Source organism: Cupressus sempervirens, chromosome 5 (assembly GCF_028749045.1).
Source record: "Cupressus sempervirens isolate cs-2001-9-10 chromosome 5, ASM2874904v1, whole genome shotgun sequence".
Lineage (NCBI taxonomy): Eukaryota > Viridiplantae > Streptophyta > Pinopsida > Cupressales > Cupressaceae > Cupressus > Cupressus sempervirens.
Genome location: NC_143122.1, coordinates 101,344,979 through 101,363,910, shown reverse-complemented (window position 1 = coordinate 101,363,910; position 18,932 = coordinate 101,344,979). Strand labels below are relative to the sequence as shown.

Here is an 18,932-nt window from a genome sequence, read left to right as displayed (position 1 = left end):
TGAACGTAAATTGAACCATTCTTTTACTTCAATTATTTTATCCAACCGGAAACAATTTATAAAACAATTCAATCCGATGGAGAGTGGTAAAGTTCCATTTAAAACAATCTAGAGAGTTGAAACTATAAATGCAAATGGCAAGTGGGGAGGCGTTGCATGCAGCTTCAATCATGTTTACGTAAATTCATTGTGGAGGAGGAAACATGATAAGTTACGTGACCTCTTGTTTTGGAAGATCTGCACATGCCTTTCTTCGCTCTGACGTTGGAGTCAGAGATATCTCTGCACATATGAATTCTATTGGCTCACACAGTTTTAATGGAGGACTAGAGGCAGTGGCTTCTAGTGACACAAATACAAATTTATATTAGATGTTCTTTTGATATTTGAACTTGAGCCTTCACCTAAGAACCAAAGACTACACTTGAATCGATTTGGTTACATGGTCAAAGTTAACTTTAATACTTCTATCTCCTTCAACTATAGTATTTGTGAAAGCAATATATGTCAAGTGGAGATCAAGCTTGATGTAAGAGAATAAAAAATAATAATTCTTAACTATTTTAATTTCATGTTATTTGTTTGAATTTTTGTTTGAAATTTATTTCAACATTTGGGGACATTGGGGTAAGGAATAGTGAAATGTGTTTAGGTTGCATAGAAGTAAGGTTGATATCTATAAGAGAGGGGGTCCGTGTGAGAGGACAGAATAGTCTAAGTGATTGAAGTGGGATAAAAGAACTATCCTACATATGATTATGGAGGCACAATAGAAAAAATGCCAACCCTAGATGAGAAGAAAGTGGTGAAAGACAAAGTAGTCTAAGTGATTGAGGAGAAATCAAAGGAGCCTACATAGGACTAAGGAGGAACAATGGACAAATGACAATCCTAGATGACAAGAAAGTGATGCTGAGTAGAGATAGAGAAGGATAAAAAGGATATTTCATGTTAGATCAAATTGTTTAGCATTGAGCTCAACTTTGTGTCATTCTAAGAAGTGACTGACTAAGGGGGAAGATTGAACCCTCAAGGTTCATGACAATCTAATTTTATTCACAAAAAGTAAAGAAAGTTTGAATTTTTATTCATGAAGTGGCGTAATGTATTCTTTTATCAATGTAATGAGATGAATGTATTCAATTTGTATGTATGCCTTATTTTTTCATTGTTGTCGTGTAAAAAAATTTATATCGAAGAAAATAAATTCCTATCACTTGGTTTAGTATTTTCAATCTTGGTTCTTAATTCAAGAACATTTAGTCGCATTTTATTTAGTTGTTGAGATTTTATTAATTGTTTTTGATATTCTCAAAAAAAAATAGTAAGTTTTTGAATTTAGTAACCTTTTGAGGTTTTATTGATATTTGGGATTTTAATGACTTCTTTAGATGTTTAGATGGAAAATTGGAAAGTTTGTTTGAGTTATTAGTAATTCCTTGAGTTGTTCTCAATTTACATGTAATTATTTTAGAAGGTTGATAATTAGAAAGTAGTAAGTTTGTTAAGGTATATTATTTTGGGAACTCTAGAGGAGATCTAAGGATTCATGTTTTTTTAATTGTAAGGCGGTGGGAGAAAGTATAATGAAAGAAATTCATTAATCGTATTTCTTGAGTTCTTTGTATTTGTTTTTTTATATAAGAATATTTTAATAAATATTAATGGTAATTAATTTTAGTGAACTTTGTTGCATAATCTAGTATTGAAGCAAGAAGATGGTTGGGAGAGAAAAAGGAAGAAGTGGTCTTTCCCAAATCCATAGAAATTTTCAAAGTCTACAAAGACAAGTAGTAGAGCTTGGAAAGATGATAGTGAATTAGGGAATACAAGGATATAATTTTGATGAAGAAACAAGATAGAGAGGCCTAGATCACCATGCATATTACTAAGAGGAAGAACATTTAGAGTCTCTAACCTTTGAAGTATAAGGTAGAAGAAAAGTTTAGGGATCAAATATTAGATTTTCTAATTATGTATGTAGTCTCAAACTAGAGGACCTTATAGGCTAGTTAAATAGTATGGATAAATTCTTTGAGTTGAAGCTCATAACCAAGGAAAAGAAGGTTAAATTTTCATGCATCAAGTTGAAGTTTCATGTAATGATCTAGCTAGGATCATTTAGAGATAGAAAAAAATCACAAAGTAAAGAAGAAGATAATAATTTGGAACAATATATGGAAGAAGTTGAGAGGAAAAAACTTGCACATAGGCTATGAACAAAACCCTTTTTAAAAATTTCAAAATGTGAACCAAAATCTATATATCAATGAGTTTTGTAAGTTGTCAATCTAGAATGGAGATCATCAAGAAATTGATGAAAAAATGGTTGTTAGGTATGTAAATAGCCTAAAATTTTGTATTTGGGAGTCGTTCAACTTGCATTGAGCTAGCAGTATGGAAGAGGTCTACTAATTGGCTTTGAAGGTAGAGGAAAAATAAAGAAGGGAATATTTTTATAGGAATTAAGGAGGGGAAAATGTATTTGAATATCTCTTTCAAGGTTATTTAAATTACAATCATAGATAACCATCTAAAGGAGTGGACTAATTAAATGACACCTAACATATCATACAAACTCAACTATGAGAAAGAGGGTTTTAGAGGGGCATAGGTTATAATGATGCTAGAGGAATGAGAAAGACCACAAAATCTTTTTGGTTTTTTAATTTTGGAGAAAAAGACCACAAGACATTTGGATTCTCACACTATAACATGACATTAGGATTCTCAAGAAGGATTACCCAGGCTAAACCTAACTCAAGCTAATAATGCGGACAAAAGGAAGTAGATTTAGGTTTCACAAAATATAGGATAAGGCTTCATGATGAGAATACAAATGGTAATCTTAAATAGAAGAAGAAAGCATGGATTAAAATTTTGATAACTCATGGTTTTAAACTAGTTAAAATATTCTAAACTAGATGTACTTCAACAAGAAAGTTATGCCCCTCAATTATTGATGATGGTAGTTGTAAAAATATGGTTTCTAGAGAAATGGTAGATAAATTAAAATTATGTTGTGAAAAATATACCCACCCTTATTGTATTTCATTGCTCAAAATGGGAAGTGAAGTCAACATTGATAAGATATTCAAGCTCTCCATAGGAAACACTCATAAAGATGAAGTACATTGTGATGTTATTCCAATGGATGCATGCCATATCTTTTTTGAAAGACCTCAGAAGTATGATAGAAAGGTAATCCATGATGGAGAAAAGAATAATACACTCTTTGGAAGGATGGTTCTAATGTTATTGAATTTCCTCTCAAGGATGAAGAGAGAGATAGAAATATGTTGTTGAAAAAGGAACCCATTGAAGAGATGGAAGATATAAGTTTGCATCATGCACCCATGAAGCAAAGAGAATGAATTGATGAAATACAAGTACTAATAAAATATATTGAGTACCCTTTGGAGGATGTTAAAGGTTGAGAAAATCTAAGTACATATGAGAATTAGGATGAACATATTATAGCAATAATGGAAAAAAGAGGTAAATATTAATGTTTTCCCATTATTTTTCAAGATAAAGTGGAAATAGGAGAAGAGGTGAAAATATATTTAGTGGTAAAATATATTAAGTGTAAGAAAGAAGTGGATCTGAAATAATAGATTTTACGTAGAAAAAATGAAATGATTGCATAGATTTTGGACAAGAAGATAGTTTAAACTTTACAAAATCAATGTAACAAATATGTGGTAGTGGAAAGGATTAGATCAAGACAAGAGGCATGTTTAAAATAGAAACTTATAGGAAGAGTTGTGTTCTTTTCAACTATGAGAGAATAGTGTAGGAGATTTTAGTGATTTTTAAATTTGTTTATTCAATTTTTAAGATTTTGATAATTTATTTAGAATTTTCCAAAATAAATAAGCAAGTTTTAAGATTTTAGTGATTTTTTTGAGATTGTATCATTTTTTTTAGATATTTTCATAAGAGATTAGATTAGTAATTTCTTGACCATTTAGTAATTTTTGGAGGTCATCCAAGTTGTACTTAATTAGTTGAGAAGATTGATAAATAAAAATGGAAAGTTTGGAAAGTTTGTATTAAGGTAATTTTCATAGGGAACTCTAGAGGAAATATAAGTAGTCATTTTTCAATTATAAGGAGGTGGGAAGAATAACAATTAAATAAAGTCATTAATCCATTGTCTTGAATTCTTTGTATTTTTAAATATTATTTTTCAAAGTGCTAGTGATGAATTGGTTGTAGTGAATTAGACTACATAGTTCCTTTCACCTTGAAATACATAGTTGAATAGTATGTATGTTATTTCATATTATAAATATTCTAGAAGACTATTTGTTAACCCACACTATTGGCTCATAGTATTTTCAAACAAAATCATAAATAAAGAATAAAAATATGCCATCTAAAAAATAAGTAAAATTCACTTGTCTTATTATGATACAATAATCTTCATAGTTTACAATATTATACACTATTTTATTAGCCAAAGTTATTTATTGTTTTATATTTAACTTCATGAACTATAATTCCAAACTAGGTTTACACCTTTTTAGATTAATATTGTACCTAAGAGCTTAGCATTACTATGTCAATGAAACATTTTTTATGGCATGACTCATTTTACACATGTTCTTAAATTTTGTAGATGACAAGCATACTATCAAATTCTTATATTGATATTCTAGTAACACTTTTTGTCTTTGATTTGAAGTTCACCTTTCAATTGAATACTTTTATTGTATCTCAATATTTATTATTTTATTGCAATTAATTAACAATATTACTAATGATCATAAAATTTAGTTTTTATATTAAATCATTTGAGCTAATTCACTACATTGGAAGAGCTTCTATACAAAGTATTAAATATATTTTGAAATATAAACTTATTATTCCATGTCTAATTAAGCTAGTGGATAACCTTAACTTAAACCACACAAAACTAAGTTTTTGTTCCATGTAAATGACATACTTTGGTATTCAATAGACAAATAATTTTCATTAGACCATAAAATTAAAACATTATAGGAAAAGGGGAAAAAAATTATTTATATATATGTTTTTTATTCCTCAACTCTTTTAGTTGAAAATATTAATTGTGATAAAGTATATCGTGTATAGATCAAGAAAAATTTCTTTCTCACAAGAATGATCTTAAATTTAGGTTATAATTACAAATGATGTAAAGAGGAGTCAACTAGCATTAGAGATTGAAAAAAAAAAAAAATTTAGACATTCTTATTTAGATCTTAAATTATTTCTCGTTATATCTTATTTGTTTCTCTTCCTTTCCAAATCTTATATTCTCATTTTGGTTTAAAGTTTTCTATGGTTGATTTTTTTGATTGCTCCTATTCTTTTTTTAGAAGATCTTTATGCCTATAGTTTATCAATACTTTTCTTTGTTTCTTATTTGAAATAAGGTCTAAATTTTGAGAAAAGTTGTATCAATTGTTAATATGTTTATATAACAAGATAATTCTTTTAAAGTGGACACACAACTAAATAGAAAATGGTATGAATATACAAATTTAAACCTTACGACTATTTATATGAAATCAAAATTACTATTTACACTTCATTGAATGTGTCATCTATTATATATATTAGTTGAACATTCCCATAATTTATATTTTACCAAGAGTGTTAGATAGTTTAATTTCAAAGCACACATGTAGGATATTTTTGAAATTGTTATGTTTAGATTAACTTGTTCTTTAAAATTCTCCAAAAGAATCAAATAACTCATGTATGAGACATCTTCGTGTCTACAATTCTATTGTGATAAATTCAAAAGGTGTGCTTTAAATATTATAAATTTCTTATTTAAAATCACTTATATGTTATAGATTATGTTTATGTGTAACTATAGTTGCTTATAGGCAAGAGTGTACAACAATAGTAAATTTTGAGCCTCTCATTGAGGAGGTCTTGTGTTTGAGTCTACTCAACTTTCATATATAATAATAATTAATTTGAATAAATAAATAATAAATAATTTAGGCTTCAATCCATTACCTATCAATTTTTTTTTTTTTAAAAGGGCATTTGTTAATTTAATGCCTAATATTTTTCATTATGACTTTAAAGTTGTAAGTGTTGATGATAAGTATCCATATCTCAATAAGATACATTTTGTGTATCTAAAAAGCAATATATCACACATGATACCACATCATCACGCTAATAAATCATGACTTAGTACACAACTACCAGTCTATTTTATTTTTTCTAGTCTTTTAGATCCTTGGTAGAAAGCATATTGACATGGCCTTGAAGCCTTAGTTATAAATAAGAAACTTGACAAAGGAATTGTTGTAAAAATATGAGAATGATTTGAAATCTCTACATACAAATCAATAAACTTGAACTACCAACAAAAGTTACTAATGAATCTTTATGATCATAGAGTTTAGTGTGTCATACACTCTCGTGCTTGTTTATAGTTGTTATATCATTTGTTGATTAAATGTTTAATCCTTTTACTTATGACATTTAGGTTGCTAGTGTGGATGATAAGTAACCACATTCTTTGTATCTAAAAAACAACAAGTCGTATGATATCACATCAATCTATCTATGAATAAAGAGTAACTCCTTATTGAAAAAATAGCGCGGCTCCGCAATTATGCTTCCCTAAATCATTTTGTCTTTTATTCATGCAAATTTTATTGAAAATTAAAATTGAAAACAAAATAAGTAGTAAGATTAAGTACTCATAGGGCCACTAGCTCCACAAATTAATCCTTAAATGTTGAGAATTGAATCTTTAAATCTCTGCAACAAAAAAATTATGACTTTAAAACTATAGTTAACTTTAGAACATAAGACCTCAAGTTAGCAAGTATGTATCCAAACACCGAAACTCCAAAGGCCGAAGTTAGTGATGGACTTGTAGCTTATTCAGTTAGCATGTTTGTGAGCCCAACCGGCAACAGGCCGGGAACCCCACCTACCACGTGGGTCCTGGGGTGCATTGGCCCAGCATTAACACCACATAGGAAGGGGCGAGAGTAGAAGCTTTTCTAGACTATTTGAGCCTATGCATCATTTCATTTGAGAGGAAGGGACCAAATTTAGAAGATACCTAATTATTTCATGCACCAGGGTTGTTTGTCCCTTACTGACTTAAATATTGAACAAGGTTTTACATTTACATTTGTTTCAAGTACATATATAGACATGTCCCATGTGAAGAGAGCAGTTAATCAGATCTCTAGTCCTTTTCAAGCAGCCTTCGAAAAGGTCAAATGCACATGCACGACACAGTCTGCCCACTTAATTTAACAATACAAAGTAAAAGAGTTGGTACTAAGGTTGCACATGCATTCGATTCTCCACAACCAAAGTGCCGGACAACCTGTGATCAACCAAAATATTTTTGCCGATTTCTTATTTTCAGTCCTCGTACATTTCGTATGAATGTTTTTCACGGCATAGATGGAATCTATTTATGTCCTGACCACTAACGTGTAATTGAAGCCCACTTGCAGAATTTATAGCCGAGAATCCTCAACGAAAATCTTCCCTGTTCTTGAGTCTTTCCTGAGAATTCACAGAAAAGATCTGAGCAAAGTCTAATGTATAGTACTTACCTTGTTTAGGAGATCTCATTGCAAATTTTTGGTTACATACCTGAAATTCCTCCATGGAAATTTCCCCTGTTCTTGATTCTGTACTCTGAATTCATAGATTCTACACTCTGAATTCACAGAAAAGATCTGACTAGCGTCATTATCCATAGAATTTGCCTGGTTTAGGAGATCTCACTAGCAAATTTTCACGGGTTTTGATCTTTTCTGGAAATTTGAAGATGAACGGGAGCAAATGCTACAGGATCAGACATGTTGTGTGTTTGAAGCAGATTGTACGAAAATGGCGAAAGCTTGCGAGTTCGCGGAAAGCTTCCCTAGGCTTTTTGAGCTGTAAAGTTTTCACTCGTTTGTGCAGATCTTCTTCCGAGGCGAGGAAGGAGTCGAACCTGGGGCATGCCGTTCCTGGCGATGTCCCTGCAGGCCACCTGGCAGTATATGTAGGGAAGCATTTTACGAGATTTGTGATCCGAACGGCGTATTTGAATTACCCTGTTTTCCGTACGCTTCTGGAGGAGGCGGAGAAAGAATTTGGCTTCAATTATGGAGGAGGCATCGCAATTCCCTGCGATGAGCTGCTGTTTGAGCAAATTCTCCGCCTATTTGGCCGAAATGATGTGTCTATTTTAAAGCATCTAAATTTAGAGGAGTTGCAGAGTATATTATGTGCTAACGACGATCGGCGCCATTGCTCCTCACAGGCCATGCTTTTTGAGAAGGATTCGACGCCTCTTCTGTCTGTTAACTGAATTGATCATCTGCCGCTGCAATCTGAATGATATGATCAAATTGTGTGTACATTGATGAGGTTTTTAACCTAGATAACTTAGCGATTAATATTTGTACAGATCTGAAAAATGAGATTTTTATCATAAAACCAGAGAATTAGCCCTAAATAGCTGCGTTTTTCAGAGTCTGGTAAATTCATTAAGATCTGTTAATTTAAATGTAAGGAATGCCGGTATTTAGATCGCCTGAACTTACTGAACCTATTTTTTCAGGTACAATGTAATTACTTGCTGTTTCTGTAAATTCAAGCCACGAATTTCGAAGCAAATTTGGATTTCTTGTACGAATCAAGTTATTATTCAGCATATTTTTGTCCGTTTTTGGAGTTTGTTTGTGACGTGTTTTTCATCATATAACAAACAAAATGAAAGCTTGTTTCCTTGGGAGACAACTCGGTGAAAGGGAAGTTGCATGTTTCGATTTCCAACATAAACTAAAAGAACATATGACGTTTGAAGACATAAAGTCTGATTGAGTGTCACTTGCATTAAAAGGAGATGAGAGAAATGTAAGCTGATGGGTTTTTTATTTGGAAGTAATAATGGAGATTTAAATGATAGAATGAATCATATAAAAGTGATTGTATGAATACACTAAATTGTAGAATGGCAACATGTACATAGTAGTAATCTTTCAGGAGGACCTTGAATATTGTATCTACCACATCTTTCACTAGTTTTGTTTATTGGTTTTGTTAAAGAGGACCTTGAATATTGTATCTACCACATCTTTTACTAGTTTTGCTTATTAGTTTTGTTTTGGTGATTAATTAAGTGGTTGTGTAGGTTTCCAATAGTGGTTGGTATGAACTACGAGGCGGAAACACGGTCTGTTGAGAAAGCTCTGTTCGAAGGTTTTTTGATTGAAGTGTGCAGAGGGCAAAAAGGAGCTGCAATAGCCACTGAGTTTTTTCCTGTGCAAATCCTTGGTCTGTTGCGTATGATTTCTCCTGTGGTGAGTTAACCCATAGCTGGGTTGTATCGACCAAAAAACTTAGAATAGGTTTTTTGTTCAAAGTTTGATTGTTGGGCTCCTATGGCCGCGAGCGGGTTCGCCAAGAGTCTCATTCTTGCTAGAGCCTCCATTTGTGATGGATCTTCTCTCGAGGTGAGTTCACAGGAGAAGGAGACATTTTATGTTAGTGAGTGCTCAAAGTTAAATAAAGTTAATGGTTGCCTTCCGCATAGGTAGGATCAGTCTGTGTTGGTTATCCCAACAGTGATGGAAGATGTGGACTATTTGGCTACACATGCATTGATATGCAAGTTTCTTGGTATTTGGATTTCTCTGTCGGCTTTGGAAGCTTGGATCCATCGTTCGTGGAAAGTGGAAGGTTGATATGGATATTATGCTAGCTAGTAATAGCTATTTTTTGGTGGATTTCTCTTGCATGTCAGATCGAAACCAGGCCTTTGAGGGAGGCCGATATTTTATTGACCATGTGGGTCTTTTTGTCAAACCCTGGCATACGGGGTTCAATTATGTTGAGGATCTCCCTTTGAGGGTTTTTGTTTGGGTCCGCTTGTCTTGGCTTCCTTTGGAGTTCTGGCGAGAGGATATCCTTCGACAGATTGTCGTTGCGCCTAGGAAGCCGATTGCTATAGCACATCAATCATTGGATAAAAAGGTTATTTCTTATGCCCATATTTGTGTTGAAATTGATTTAAATAATCCTTTTCCAAATTCTTTGAAAATTTGCCTAGGCTATTCTTCTTGGATTCAACAGCTAGACTATGAATCCTTTACCTTCCGACGCCACATTTGTCATGCGTATAGTCATTTACAATGCCAATGCCCTCAAGCCTCTAAAGGCAATGGTACCCTTGGTGGTTTCTCAGGCCCAAGGATGGCTAGTGATGGTAAGGGTAATGGTCAAATTATTAGTACTATAAAAGGAAATTTTTAGATTGATAGTATTGGCAAAGGGAAAGCTCAAATGAACACTTCAAGTCAGGGGCAAGGGCCACCCAATACTACTAGTCTTGATAAGGATGGTTTTATCCCTGCTCGAAACCATGCTAAAGGGAGGGGTCAGAAGTGATCTCATCTAGATCAGCAAGTGGACTTAGGGTTCAATTGATTTGAGGTGCTCAACAACATGGTCATAGAAGAAGGCATTCCTGCATGTTGGCTCCTGATTTAATAATTTTGAAAATAAAAAAGAAACCAGACCAATACATCTAAGGCTAGCAAATTCTTATGATGGATGCACTTGACTGTCATCTTGGGCCAACTATAAGGTATAACTCCTCCTTCACTTTAGGCTCTGCTAAACCTAGGCGAGTTAACCTTGAGGTTCTAATATATGGTACCAATGCAATTAAACATATAATCTGAACCTAATAACAATAGATGAAACCCTTTTTTCTTCTGATACTTATGCAATAATGTAGGAATGAGATAGCCACAAATCATAACTTATGAATCCATAAGCTAAGTGAGGGTTAATTCCTTTCAGCCCACTACAAAACATGAAGAGTTGAATTGATTTGATTAAAAGATTTGTACAAAATAACCTTCATCTTGGCTTGCATATGATTTAGTGATCAGTGCCTTATCCATTGCAACATAGAGTCACTACTAGCAGGATGACCTAACTTGATTGCTTTACAATTAAGTTTGTCAGGTGAAATCTCCAAATTCCATTCTTATGAAATATCCCCTCCATACACCTAGAAACCCTATCAAATCCTTGAAGCATTTACTTAACTCCTTGAGTTAAAAGAAATAATATATTTGATACACAACTCATCCAAGCTATCTTAAATTGAATAAACCTTATTCATTTCATTATAGAGTTAATAACATATGAAGAATTAGGAGATAGAATAAGAGAAACCAGATAATTCATTTGTAAATCCCCTTTTGTATATATCCTTGGAAAGATTGAATACATTAAACTGGTAATATTGAATGCTACTCAAGATATGTCACATGATCTATCATCAATTTTCATTTTCTCAGAGAAACAAGATAAAAAATGAAACTGAACTTGCACAAGAGTGGATTTGTGGTCTTCATTACTAGAGCTCTACTTAATTAGGCAGGAAGTAAAACCAACAACAACCTTGGTATCATAGTAGTGAGAAAAATCTTCAAAACTGAAACCACTAGAGTGAAAGAGAGAAAGAAAGATATAGAAGAGGATTGGAACCTTGGATCTAATCTGAAGATGACATATGTCCACTTGAATCTCCATCCTTTGCAGTTGTAAAACCTCTTTCATCTTTCTACCCATGAGATCTGATTTGGTTTTCATCATTTTTTTGTAACAAACTTGAGATATATCCTGTTTAGTGATGAAAACCATTATGTTTGTCAAAATATCTAAAAAGATCTTGAAATGTTGATAATGCTTTGATTCAACTAATTTGGAGATGAAAAAACTCACCCCTAACTACCCTCATGTTGCCTTTTATGTTTATTCAGTTCATCATTTTATTGGAAATCAGATCTGAACTGCCCCAACTGAATGAAACTAGAAATTAGGCACCTAAGACAAAACCTTGCATAACTTGAACTAGTGACCTCCTGTACAAAAACAAACTCCAGAATTGAAAAGTTTGTCTTCTCCTAGTTTCGACGATATATAATACTCCTATATTCACTTATCAAGAACTCCCAGAATCTTGATTTGAAAATTGGGCTACTGATATGGCCTCAAGACTGCACTTCATTTAAAATTATTCAAGAAAATTTCTTATTTCCTAAAGTCAAAACTTTAGAATTAAATCAAAATTTATTTAAAATTCTTGCATGGGGAAAAAACATAAAAAAATTATTTTCTTATCCATGCTTGATTTTTCCTCTGCTTTTCAATCTGGATAAAACCTTTTTGACTGCCTTGCCACATGTCAGCATTGGATTGGCTCATTTTACCTGACAACCTCCATCTGGGCACCACGTCACATGTCACATCATCACCAGTTGGCTAGTCACCATGTCACATGGTTAACTATTGAGCAACTTTGCCTTAGCAACATATGTAAGGAAACTTGACAAGAAAGAATATAACCACTGTTTCCACATAACCCATAATAGATCTGAAATAAATACGGAATTAAAATCCACATGCAAGAGAATAGACAACATACCCATAAAATGTGACACAAGATATAGCCTGGGAAACCCTCATTGAGGGAAAAACCCAGCCTCCAAAAGCATCCATCACCTTGTATTACTCAGCAAAAATATCATTGCCATACAACCATGGAAGCCTTCATAGCCATAGCCACAACCGAGCAAACTATGTGAACAAGCATGAATCCACACATCCCATGCCATGCTTTCAACCTTCACAAATGCTCCCTTGGCTAACCTGTCAAGCTTTGTCCCGCTCGACTCTTGCCTTTTGTCTTCTCCTTGTCACTCTCTCTCTTCTCTATATAACAACTACCCTTGTGGCTGCTTATATAGTAGCAAGTCCCACAAAAACCACCAAGTGGTATTACATAAACCATGTGCTAAAACCATGTGCTACCTAACCCATTGACCCCACATTTAATATTGGGCATTTAATTCTTTTCCCCAATATTAAATAATTACATGAAATATTATCACAATGTTACAATACAACTCATCAAAAATATTCCATGGGAATCTTTACATGTTGCACGTCCATCTAGGCACAACATTACATAATAAAATAAAATAATAAAATAACAATATTATGCAATGTGTGCAACACCCATTATCTCAACAATCTCCCACTTGTTGTATACATTGCATAGGGTCAATCCATAGACACATAAATGAACAAGGGAACAATCCCTCCCAGCACATCCACCATCATGGATCAAAATACACCAAGTGCTCCATCCTGGTACCCGCAACAAAATCAAAGTATCTAGCATCTCGAACATGAATGATCTCACCTCTTATTATGCCACTGCCATTGGACATACATAGAAGCCATCCAAAAGAGAAAGCCACCCAACCTGTCACATTAGAAGATCATAAAATCTTGTACCAACTGAAAATTCCAAGCACAAATAACCTGATCCAAAAGTAATCACATGTATCCGTAGTTGTCAAAATATCCATAGCTGAAATAGCACCCACAGCAAGTGCCAAACCCATCCAACTATCCATACCTCAAAGGTATAACAAGTGAATCTCATATCACCGACATATCCAATCTGCAACCTGCAATCACAAGCCTCAAGAGCAATACCTGCCACATATATACCAAGAAGCTCCCACTGCAAAAGATAGTGTCAAATCTATAACCAATCCACTCACAACATCTCAAAGAAGTGAATCCATGTAGTATCAAGGACATCCACAATACATAAACTAATATCCCGCAGGAACAACTCTCATAACAAGTCTCCAATGCTCTCCCAAGTTCACCACAACCAACAGAGGAAAGAGATAAAGGAATAACCATGTCATCTCTCACATGACATACATGAGCACAAACTAGTGATCACAATCTCTAACCAATCTCAAATCCAATGTAGTCAAAATTGAACATCCAAGAAAATAACCAAGACCAGAGAAACCATGCAAATCATAACCTGTATCATGTCCTTCCACACACACCTCTAGATGTAAACTGTGCAAGTATGATCTCCTTCATAAAACCCCAACAAGAAGCCTCAACAACACCCAAACCATACCATATAACAAATCATGGATGTAAGCCTCTCACAAGAAGATCAAACTCAATAAACCATTCCTAAACCAAGGAATAACCATTCCTAATCCAAGGAATATGCCCAAATATAAAACCATCTCCCAAACTCAACCAGCATAACAACATATGCACATGGAGATAACCAATGCTAAACCATCTCTCAAATGAACCCTCCAGAACTAACTCATGTACCATTGCTCAAGATCCACATCCATGAAAGACAAGCATAAATATAATGCAATTTAGAGAAAAACAATGAGCTATACCTCTCAAGTAGCAAACCGCCGAGTAGACCAAGAGTGGGGAATGAGAATGCTCATCAAGATACCCAAGTCTCCAACCAAGACTCATCTAAGAACAATCTCCTCTCAAGTCCATATCAGGTGACTGCCCATCGAACTTCCTGCTGAAACCATCAACTGTCCCAACAAATACTTCTCTAATCTAAGAGAAATCAGCATCACCGCTGTCTCTAAGTATCCATGAGCACCTGTAACCAATCAATCCATGCCAACTCCAAATGCAACATAGCAATATCATAAAGTATCCAGCTTATGATCAGTGTACTCAATACCAAGAAACTAAACCAAGATCAATGTCAAAGTTCCAACCATGGCCTCAGGAACATAAACATGACAACATGATCTTACCATCTCAACTAAAGAGATAACCTTTGCCAAGAACCATGTGAGTCCTTAAGATGCAACCATCTCCACACACCATGAAGAAAAACCATCTCCATATACTAGGAAGAACCATCTCCACATACCATGAAGATAACCAAGAACTCCATGAGTCCTCAAGATCTAACCATCTTCAAACACCATGAAGATAACAAGTGCACCATGCAAATGCCAAGACGCTTCTGTAGCAACAGGATCTAAGACAAACCTCCAACATCTATAAACACTCAATAAATATATCAATGCCAACAACTCCCACGCAACTGTGGTACCAAGTCACCTATGGCATCATAAAATCCATCCTCTCCAAACCAAGAAGATATAAACCAAACCAGGAACTAATCCTGCATTGTCACCCCATCACTGTCACAAGCTCCCACTAAACCATGTATTCAAGCTATCCATGACATCATGATGAAAATACCATCCTCTAACCATGAGAATCAACCAAGAAGATATACCACCATAACCAAATCAGAAATCCAAGCTAATGAACATCAAGGATGTACCTGTATAACCAATCATGTCATGCCAAAATCCATGACACCATGATCACATCCATGAACCGAGCATCTGACTCTCAATATGTCCAACCTGTCAGCATAGTCAACCACAATCCTCTGCCATGACTGTACCTGGTAACAACATCTCATCCCTTCTACATGAGGATAAAATCATGTGACTTAGGGCATAGACAACCCAAATCCAAGCCACCAATCTGAATATGCATCAATAATGAAAGATCAATGGGAAAAGACAACCCTTAACTAAGCTATAAATGCAACCTGTAAGTATAGACCGCTTACAACACTGCACAACTTGTAGACCCAACAAGTCATCACACATATCCAAACCAAACACTAATAACCATATCATCATGAGACCAATCTGAAATATGAACTGAGTATACAATGACATCAAATCTTAAATCTCCAATGTCATAAACTCACAATGTTACCATAGTCAAAATATATCTATAAACTGTTCAGATCAATATATCAACAAATAAATCATGCCAAACCTGCACCAAATCTGAACCAATGTGTAGAGCTCTCCAAGAGCTTTCCGTTGACTACTCGAAGTCCAAAATCCGACTCCGTATGCCCAAGTTATGCCCCAATTCGTGCTCAAAATAAATAACATCTGACTTTAGGGCTCTTAAAACCTGACAAAATTTCAAAATCATAGAACCAAACCTACACCATGTTGTAGTGCTCTGAATTAGCTTTCCAACGCCTATAAGAACTCTGAAATCCGATATTCTGAGAGAAAGTTATGGCCATTTTACTAAGACAGTCTTTTTACCATTTTTAGTATGATTTTTCATTTTTAATTTTTTCAGTGACGAAAAATTCCAACAGGATTAAATTTGACGGCCATCATGGGCTGAAACCAAAAAACTCTTTCATTTCCTCCGAACATGGCCAAACTAGGGCATATTATATATCAAAATTTATGGAAACGTTGACCCGGATGCAATGGTGAGGTCTATTTTTACCCAGGAGGTCATTTCTACATGCTACCCCCCAAAACCCTCATTTTAAATGAAACATCCAAAAAAAAATCTTTTTTGTCCAACAATTTCACATGCCCAAATATTTTACCATCCCATCATAACAGCAAATCCAAAACCCTCAGATCTGCAATAAATCATTCATATATCTTGCCCTTTTCTTTTTTTTTATCCTCTCATGCATTCCCATGGATTCAATCTAGGGTTACAATAATAAAACCATAGCTCTGATACCAATTGTAGGGCCCATTTGCCGTTGCACCAAAAGCCATGACTGTTAGTGAACATGGAACACCACATAATTAACCACCAGTGCTTTGAATTAGCTTTCCAACGCCTATAAGAACTTTGAAATTCGATATTCAGAGAGAAAATTATGGCCATTTTACTAAGACAGTCTTTTTACCATTTTCAGTACGATTTTTCATTTTAAATTTTTTCAGTGATGAAAAATTCCGACAGGATTAAATTTGACGGCCATCATGGGTTGAAACCAAAAAACTCTTTCATTTCCTCTGAACATGGCCAAACTAGGGCATATTATATATCAAAATTTATGGAAACGTTGACCCGGATGCAATGGTGAGGTCTGTTTTTACCCAAGAGGTCATTTCTACATGCTACCCCCCAAAACCCTCATTTTAAATGAAACATCCGAAAAAAAATCCTTTTTGTCCAACAATTTCACATGCCCAAATATTTTACCATCCCATCATAACAGCAAATCCAAAACCCTCAGATCTGCAATAAATCATTCATATATCTTGCCCTTTTTTTTTTTTTATCCTCCCATGCATTCCCATGGATTCAATCTAGGGTTACAATAATAAAACCATAGCTCTGATACCACTTGTAAGGAAACTTGGAAAGAAAGAATATAACCACCGTTTCCACATAACCCATAATAGATCTAAAATAAATACGAAATTAAAATCCACATGCAAGAGAATAGACAACATACCCATAAAATGTGACACAAGATATACCCTGAGAAACCCTCATTGAGGGAAAAACCCAGCCTCCAAAAGCATCCATCACCTTGTATTACTCAGTAAAAATACCATTGCCATACAACCATGGAAGCCTTCATGGCCATAGCCACAACCGAGCAAACTATGTGAACAAGCATGAATCCACACATCCCATGCCATGCTTTCAACCTTCACAAATGCTCCCTTGGCTAACCTGTCAAGCCTTGTCCCGCTCGACTCTTGCCTTTTGTCTTCTCCTTGTCACTCTCTCTCTTCTCTATATAACAACTACCCTTGTGGCTGCTTATATAGTAGCAAGTCCCATAAAAACCACCAAGTGGTATTACATAAACCATGTGCTAAAACCATGTGCTACCTAACCCACTAACCCCACATTTAATATTGGGCATTTAATTCTTTTCCCCAATATTAAATAATTACATGAAATATTATCACAATGTTACAATACAACTCATCAAGAATATTCCATGGGAATCTTTACATGTTGCACGTCCATCTAGGCACAACATTACATAATAAAATAAAATAATAAAATAACAATATTATGCAATGTGTGCAACACCCATTATCTCAACAACATAACAACCATTGTAAGATCTTCCACATGACACAATCTAGTGCATCGTTGAAATCAGACTACCATGTCACTGCTTGGTTCATCAATCTGTTGCTAGGTGCTGCCACTTGTCAGATTATAATTTTTCAGCTGTATCCGAGTAGGACCCACAACTTCTACTAGATTTTTCAACTTTCTGGGAGGTTGCCATGTCGTCACCGACAAATCCTCCCATTTTCCAATGGTGACATTGCGACCACCAAAATCTGGCCACTTTTCCAATGGGTTTTCACGTGTCGCTTCATGAATCTCCACATCATCACATGATGTCAGGGATTTTGTTCAAAATTTACATTGTCATCTCCAACTAGCCGGAATGGTGGGGTCCTCATGTGATTCACAAACTTCAAAAAGTGGTGACTTGAAGACATTAAGTGTACCGAGTGTTGTATTATATAAACATTATAAAATCTCCTAGCCATAGTGAATGTGGGATATTGGTCTTTTTTCGTGTTTTCTTTCTGCTCGTGGTCTTTCTTCCTTCCATGGCATTTTATCCTTTCAATATTGTCCTAACTTTAAAAGCTTGATGTTTATTCAATATCTTTAGAGACGTCAATGGGCCCTTGGTCTACTGGTGAAGTTGAATGGCTCACAAAGAGCCCACCAGGGATCAAGTCTTGCTGAGTGCAAGGTCCAAATACATCAAAAAGGGATGAGGCTAGGATCGTGCCTCGAGAAAATTTGGTAGTGTGGATGCTCCCCAGTCCTTAGCTCTTAGCCGAAGAGGTTTCACGCATGCGTGGACCCGTATCGAGTACCTAAACTATCTTTGTGAATGACCTCCATCAAAAAAAAAAAAATTCTTTAGAGACGAGGATACGCTACTGAAGAATATTGCTGATGCGATTTCTTCCACAATTAATGATATTTTTATCTCCTTTCGTGGCGCTAAAATTGTCCCCTATTTGTGTCACTACTCTTTTCTTTTTAATGCTATGACTTTGTAACTGTGGCAGGGGTCTATATGATCTCTAGAGAACTCTTGTAGAAAATATTAATCTTCCTCTGACACTGCTTTCCCATTTTGACTTAATGTGGTTGATACTTCACAAAGTCGACATGGATAGCGACTTGAAAATGACTAGACACATCTTATATGTGCACCAAAAGTGCAAGCCACCTCCTTT

General features: G+C 34.7%; 1 pseudogene across 1 annotated transcript; it reads left to right on the top strand.

The window, feature by feature from the left end:
- The first annotated feature begins 7,322 nt into the window (after nucleotides 1-7,322).
- On the top strand, nucleotides 7,323-8,665 carry LOC149554763 (protein SMALL AUXIN UP-REGULATED RNA 9 pseudogene; annotated as a pseudogene). The gene has a single exon (XR_016365243.1). The product of XR_016365243.1 is annotated as a protein SMALL AUXIN UP-REGULATED RNA 9 pseudogene (transcript).
- The last annotated feature ends 10,267 nt before the right edge of the window (nucleotides 8,666-18,932 follow it).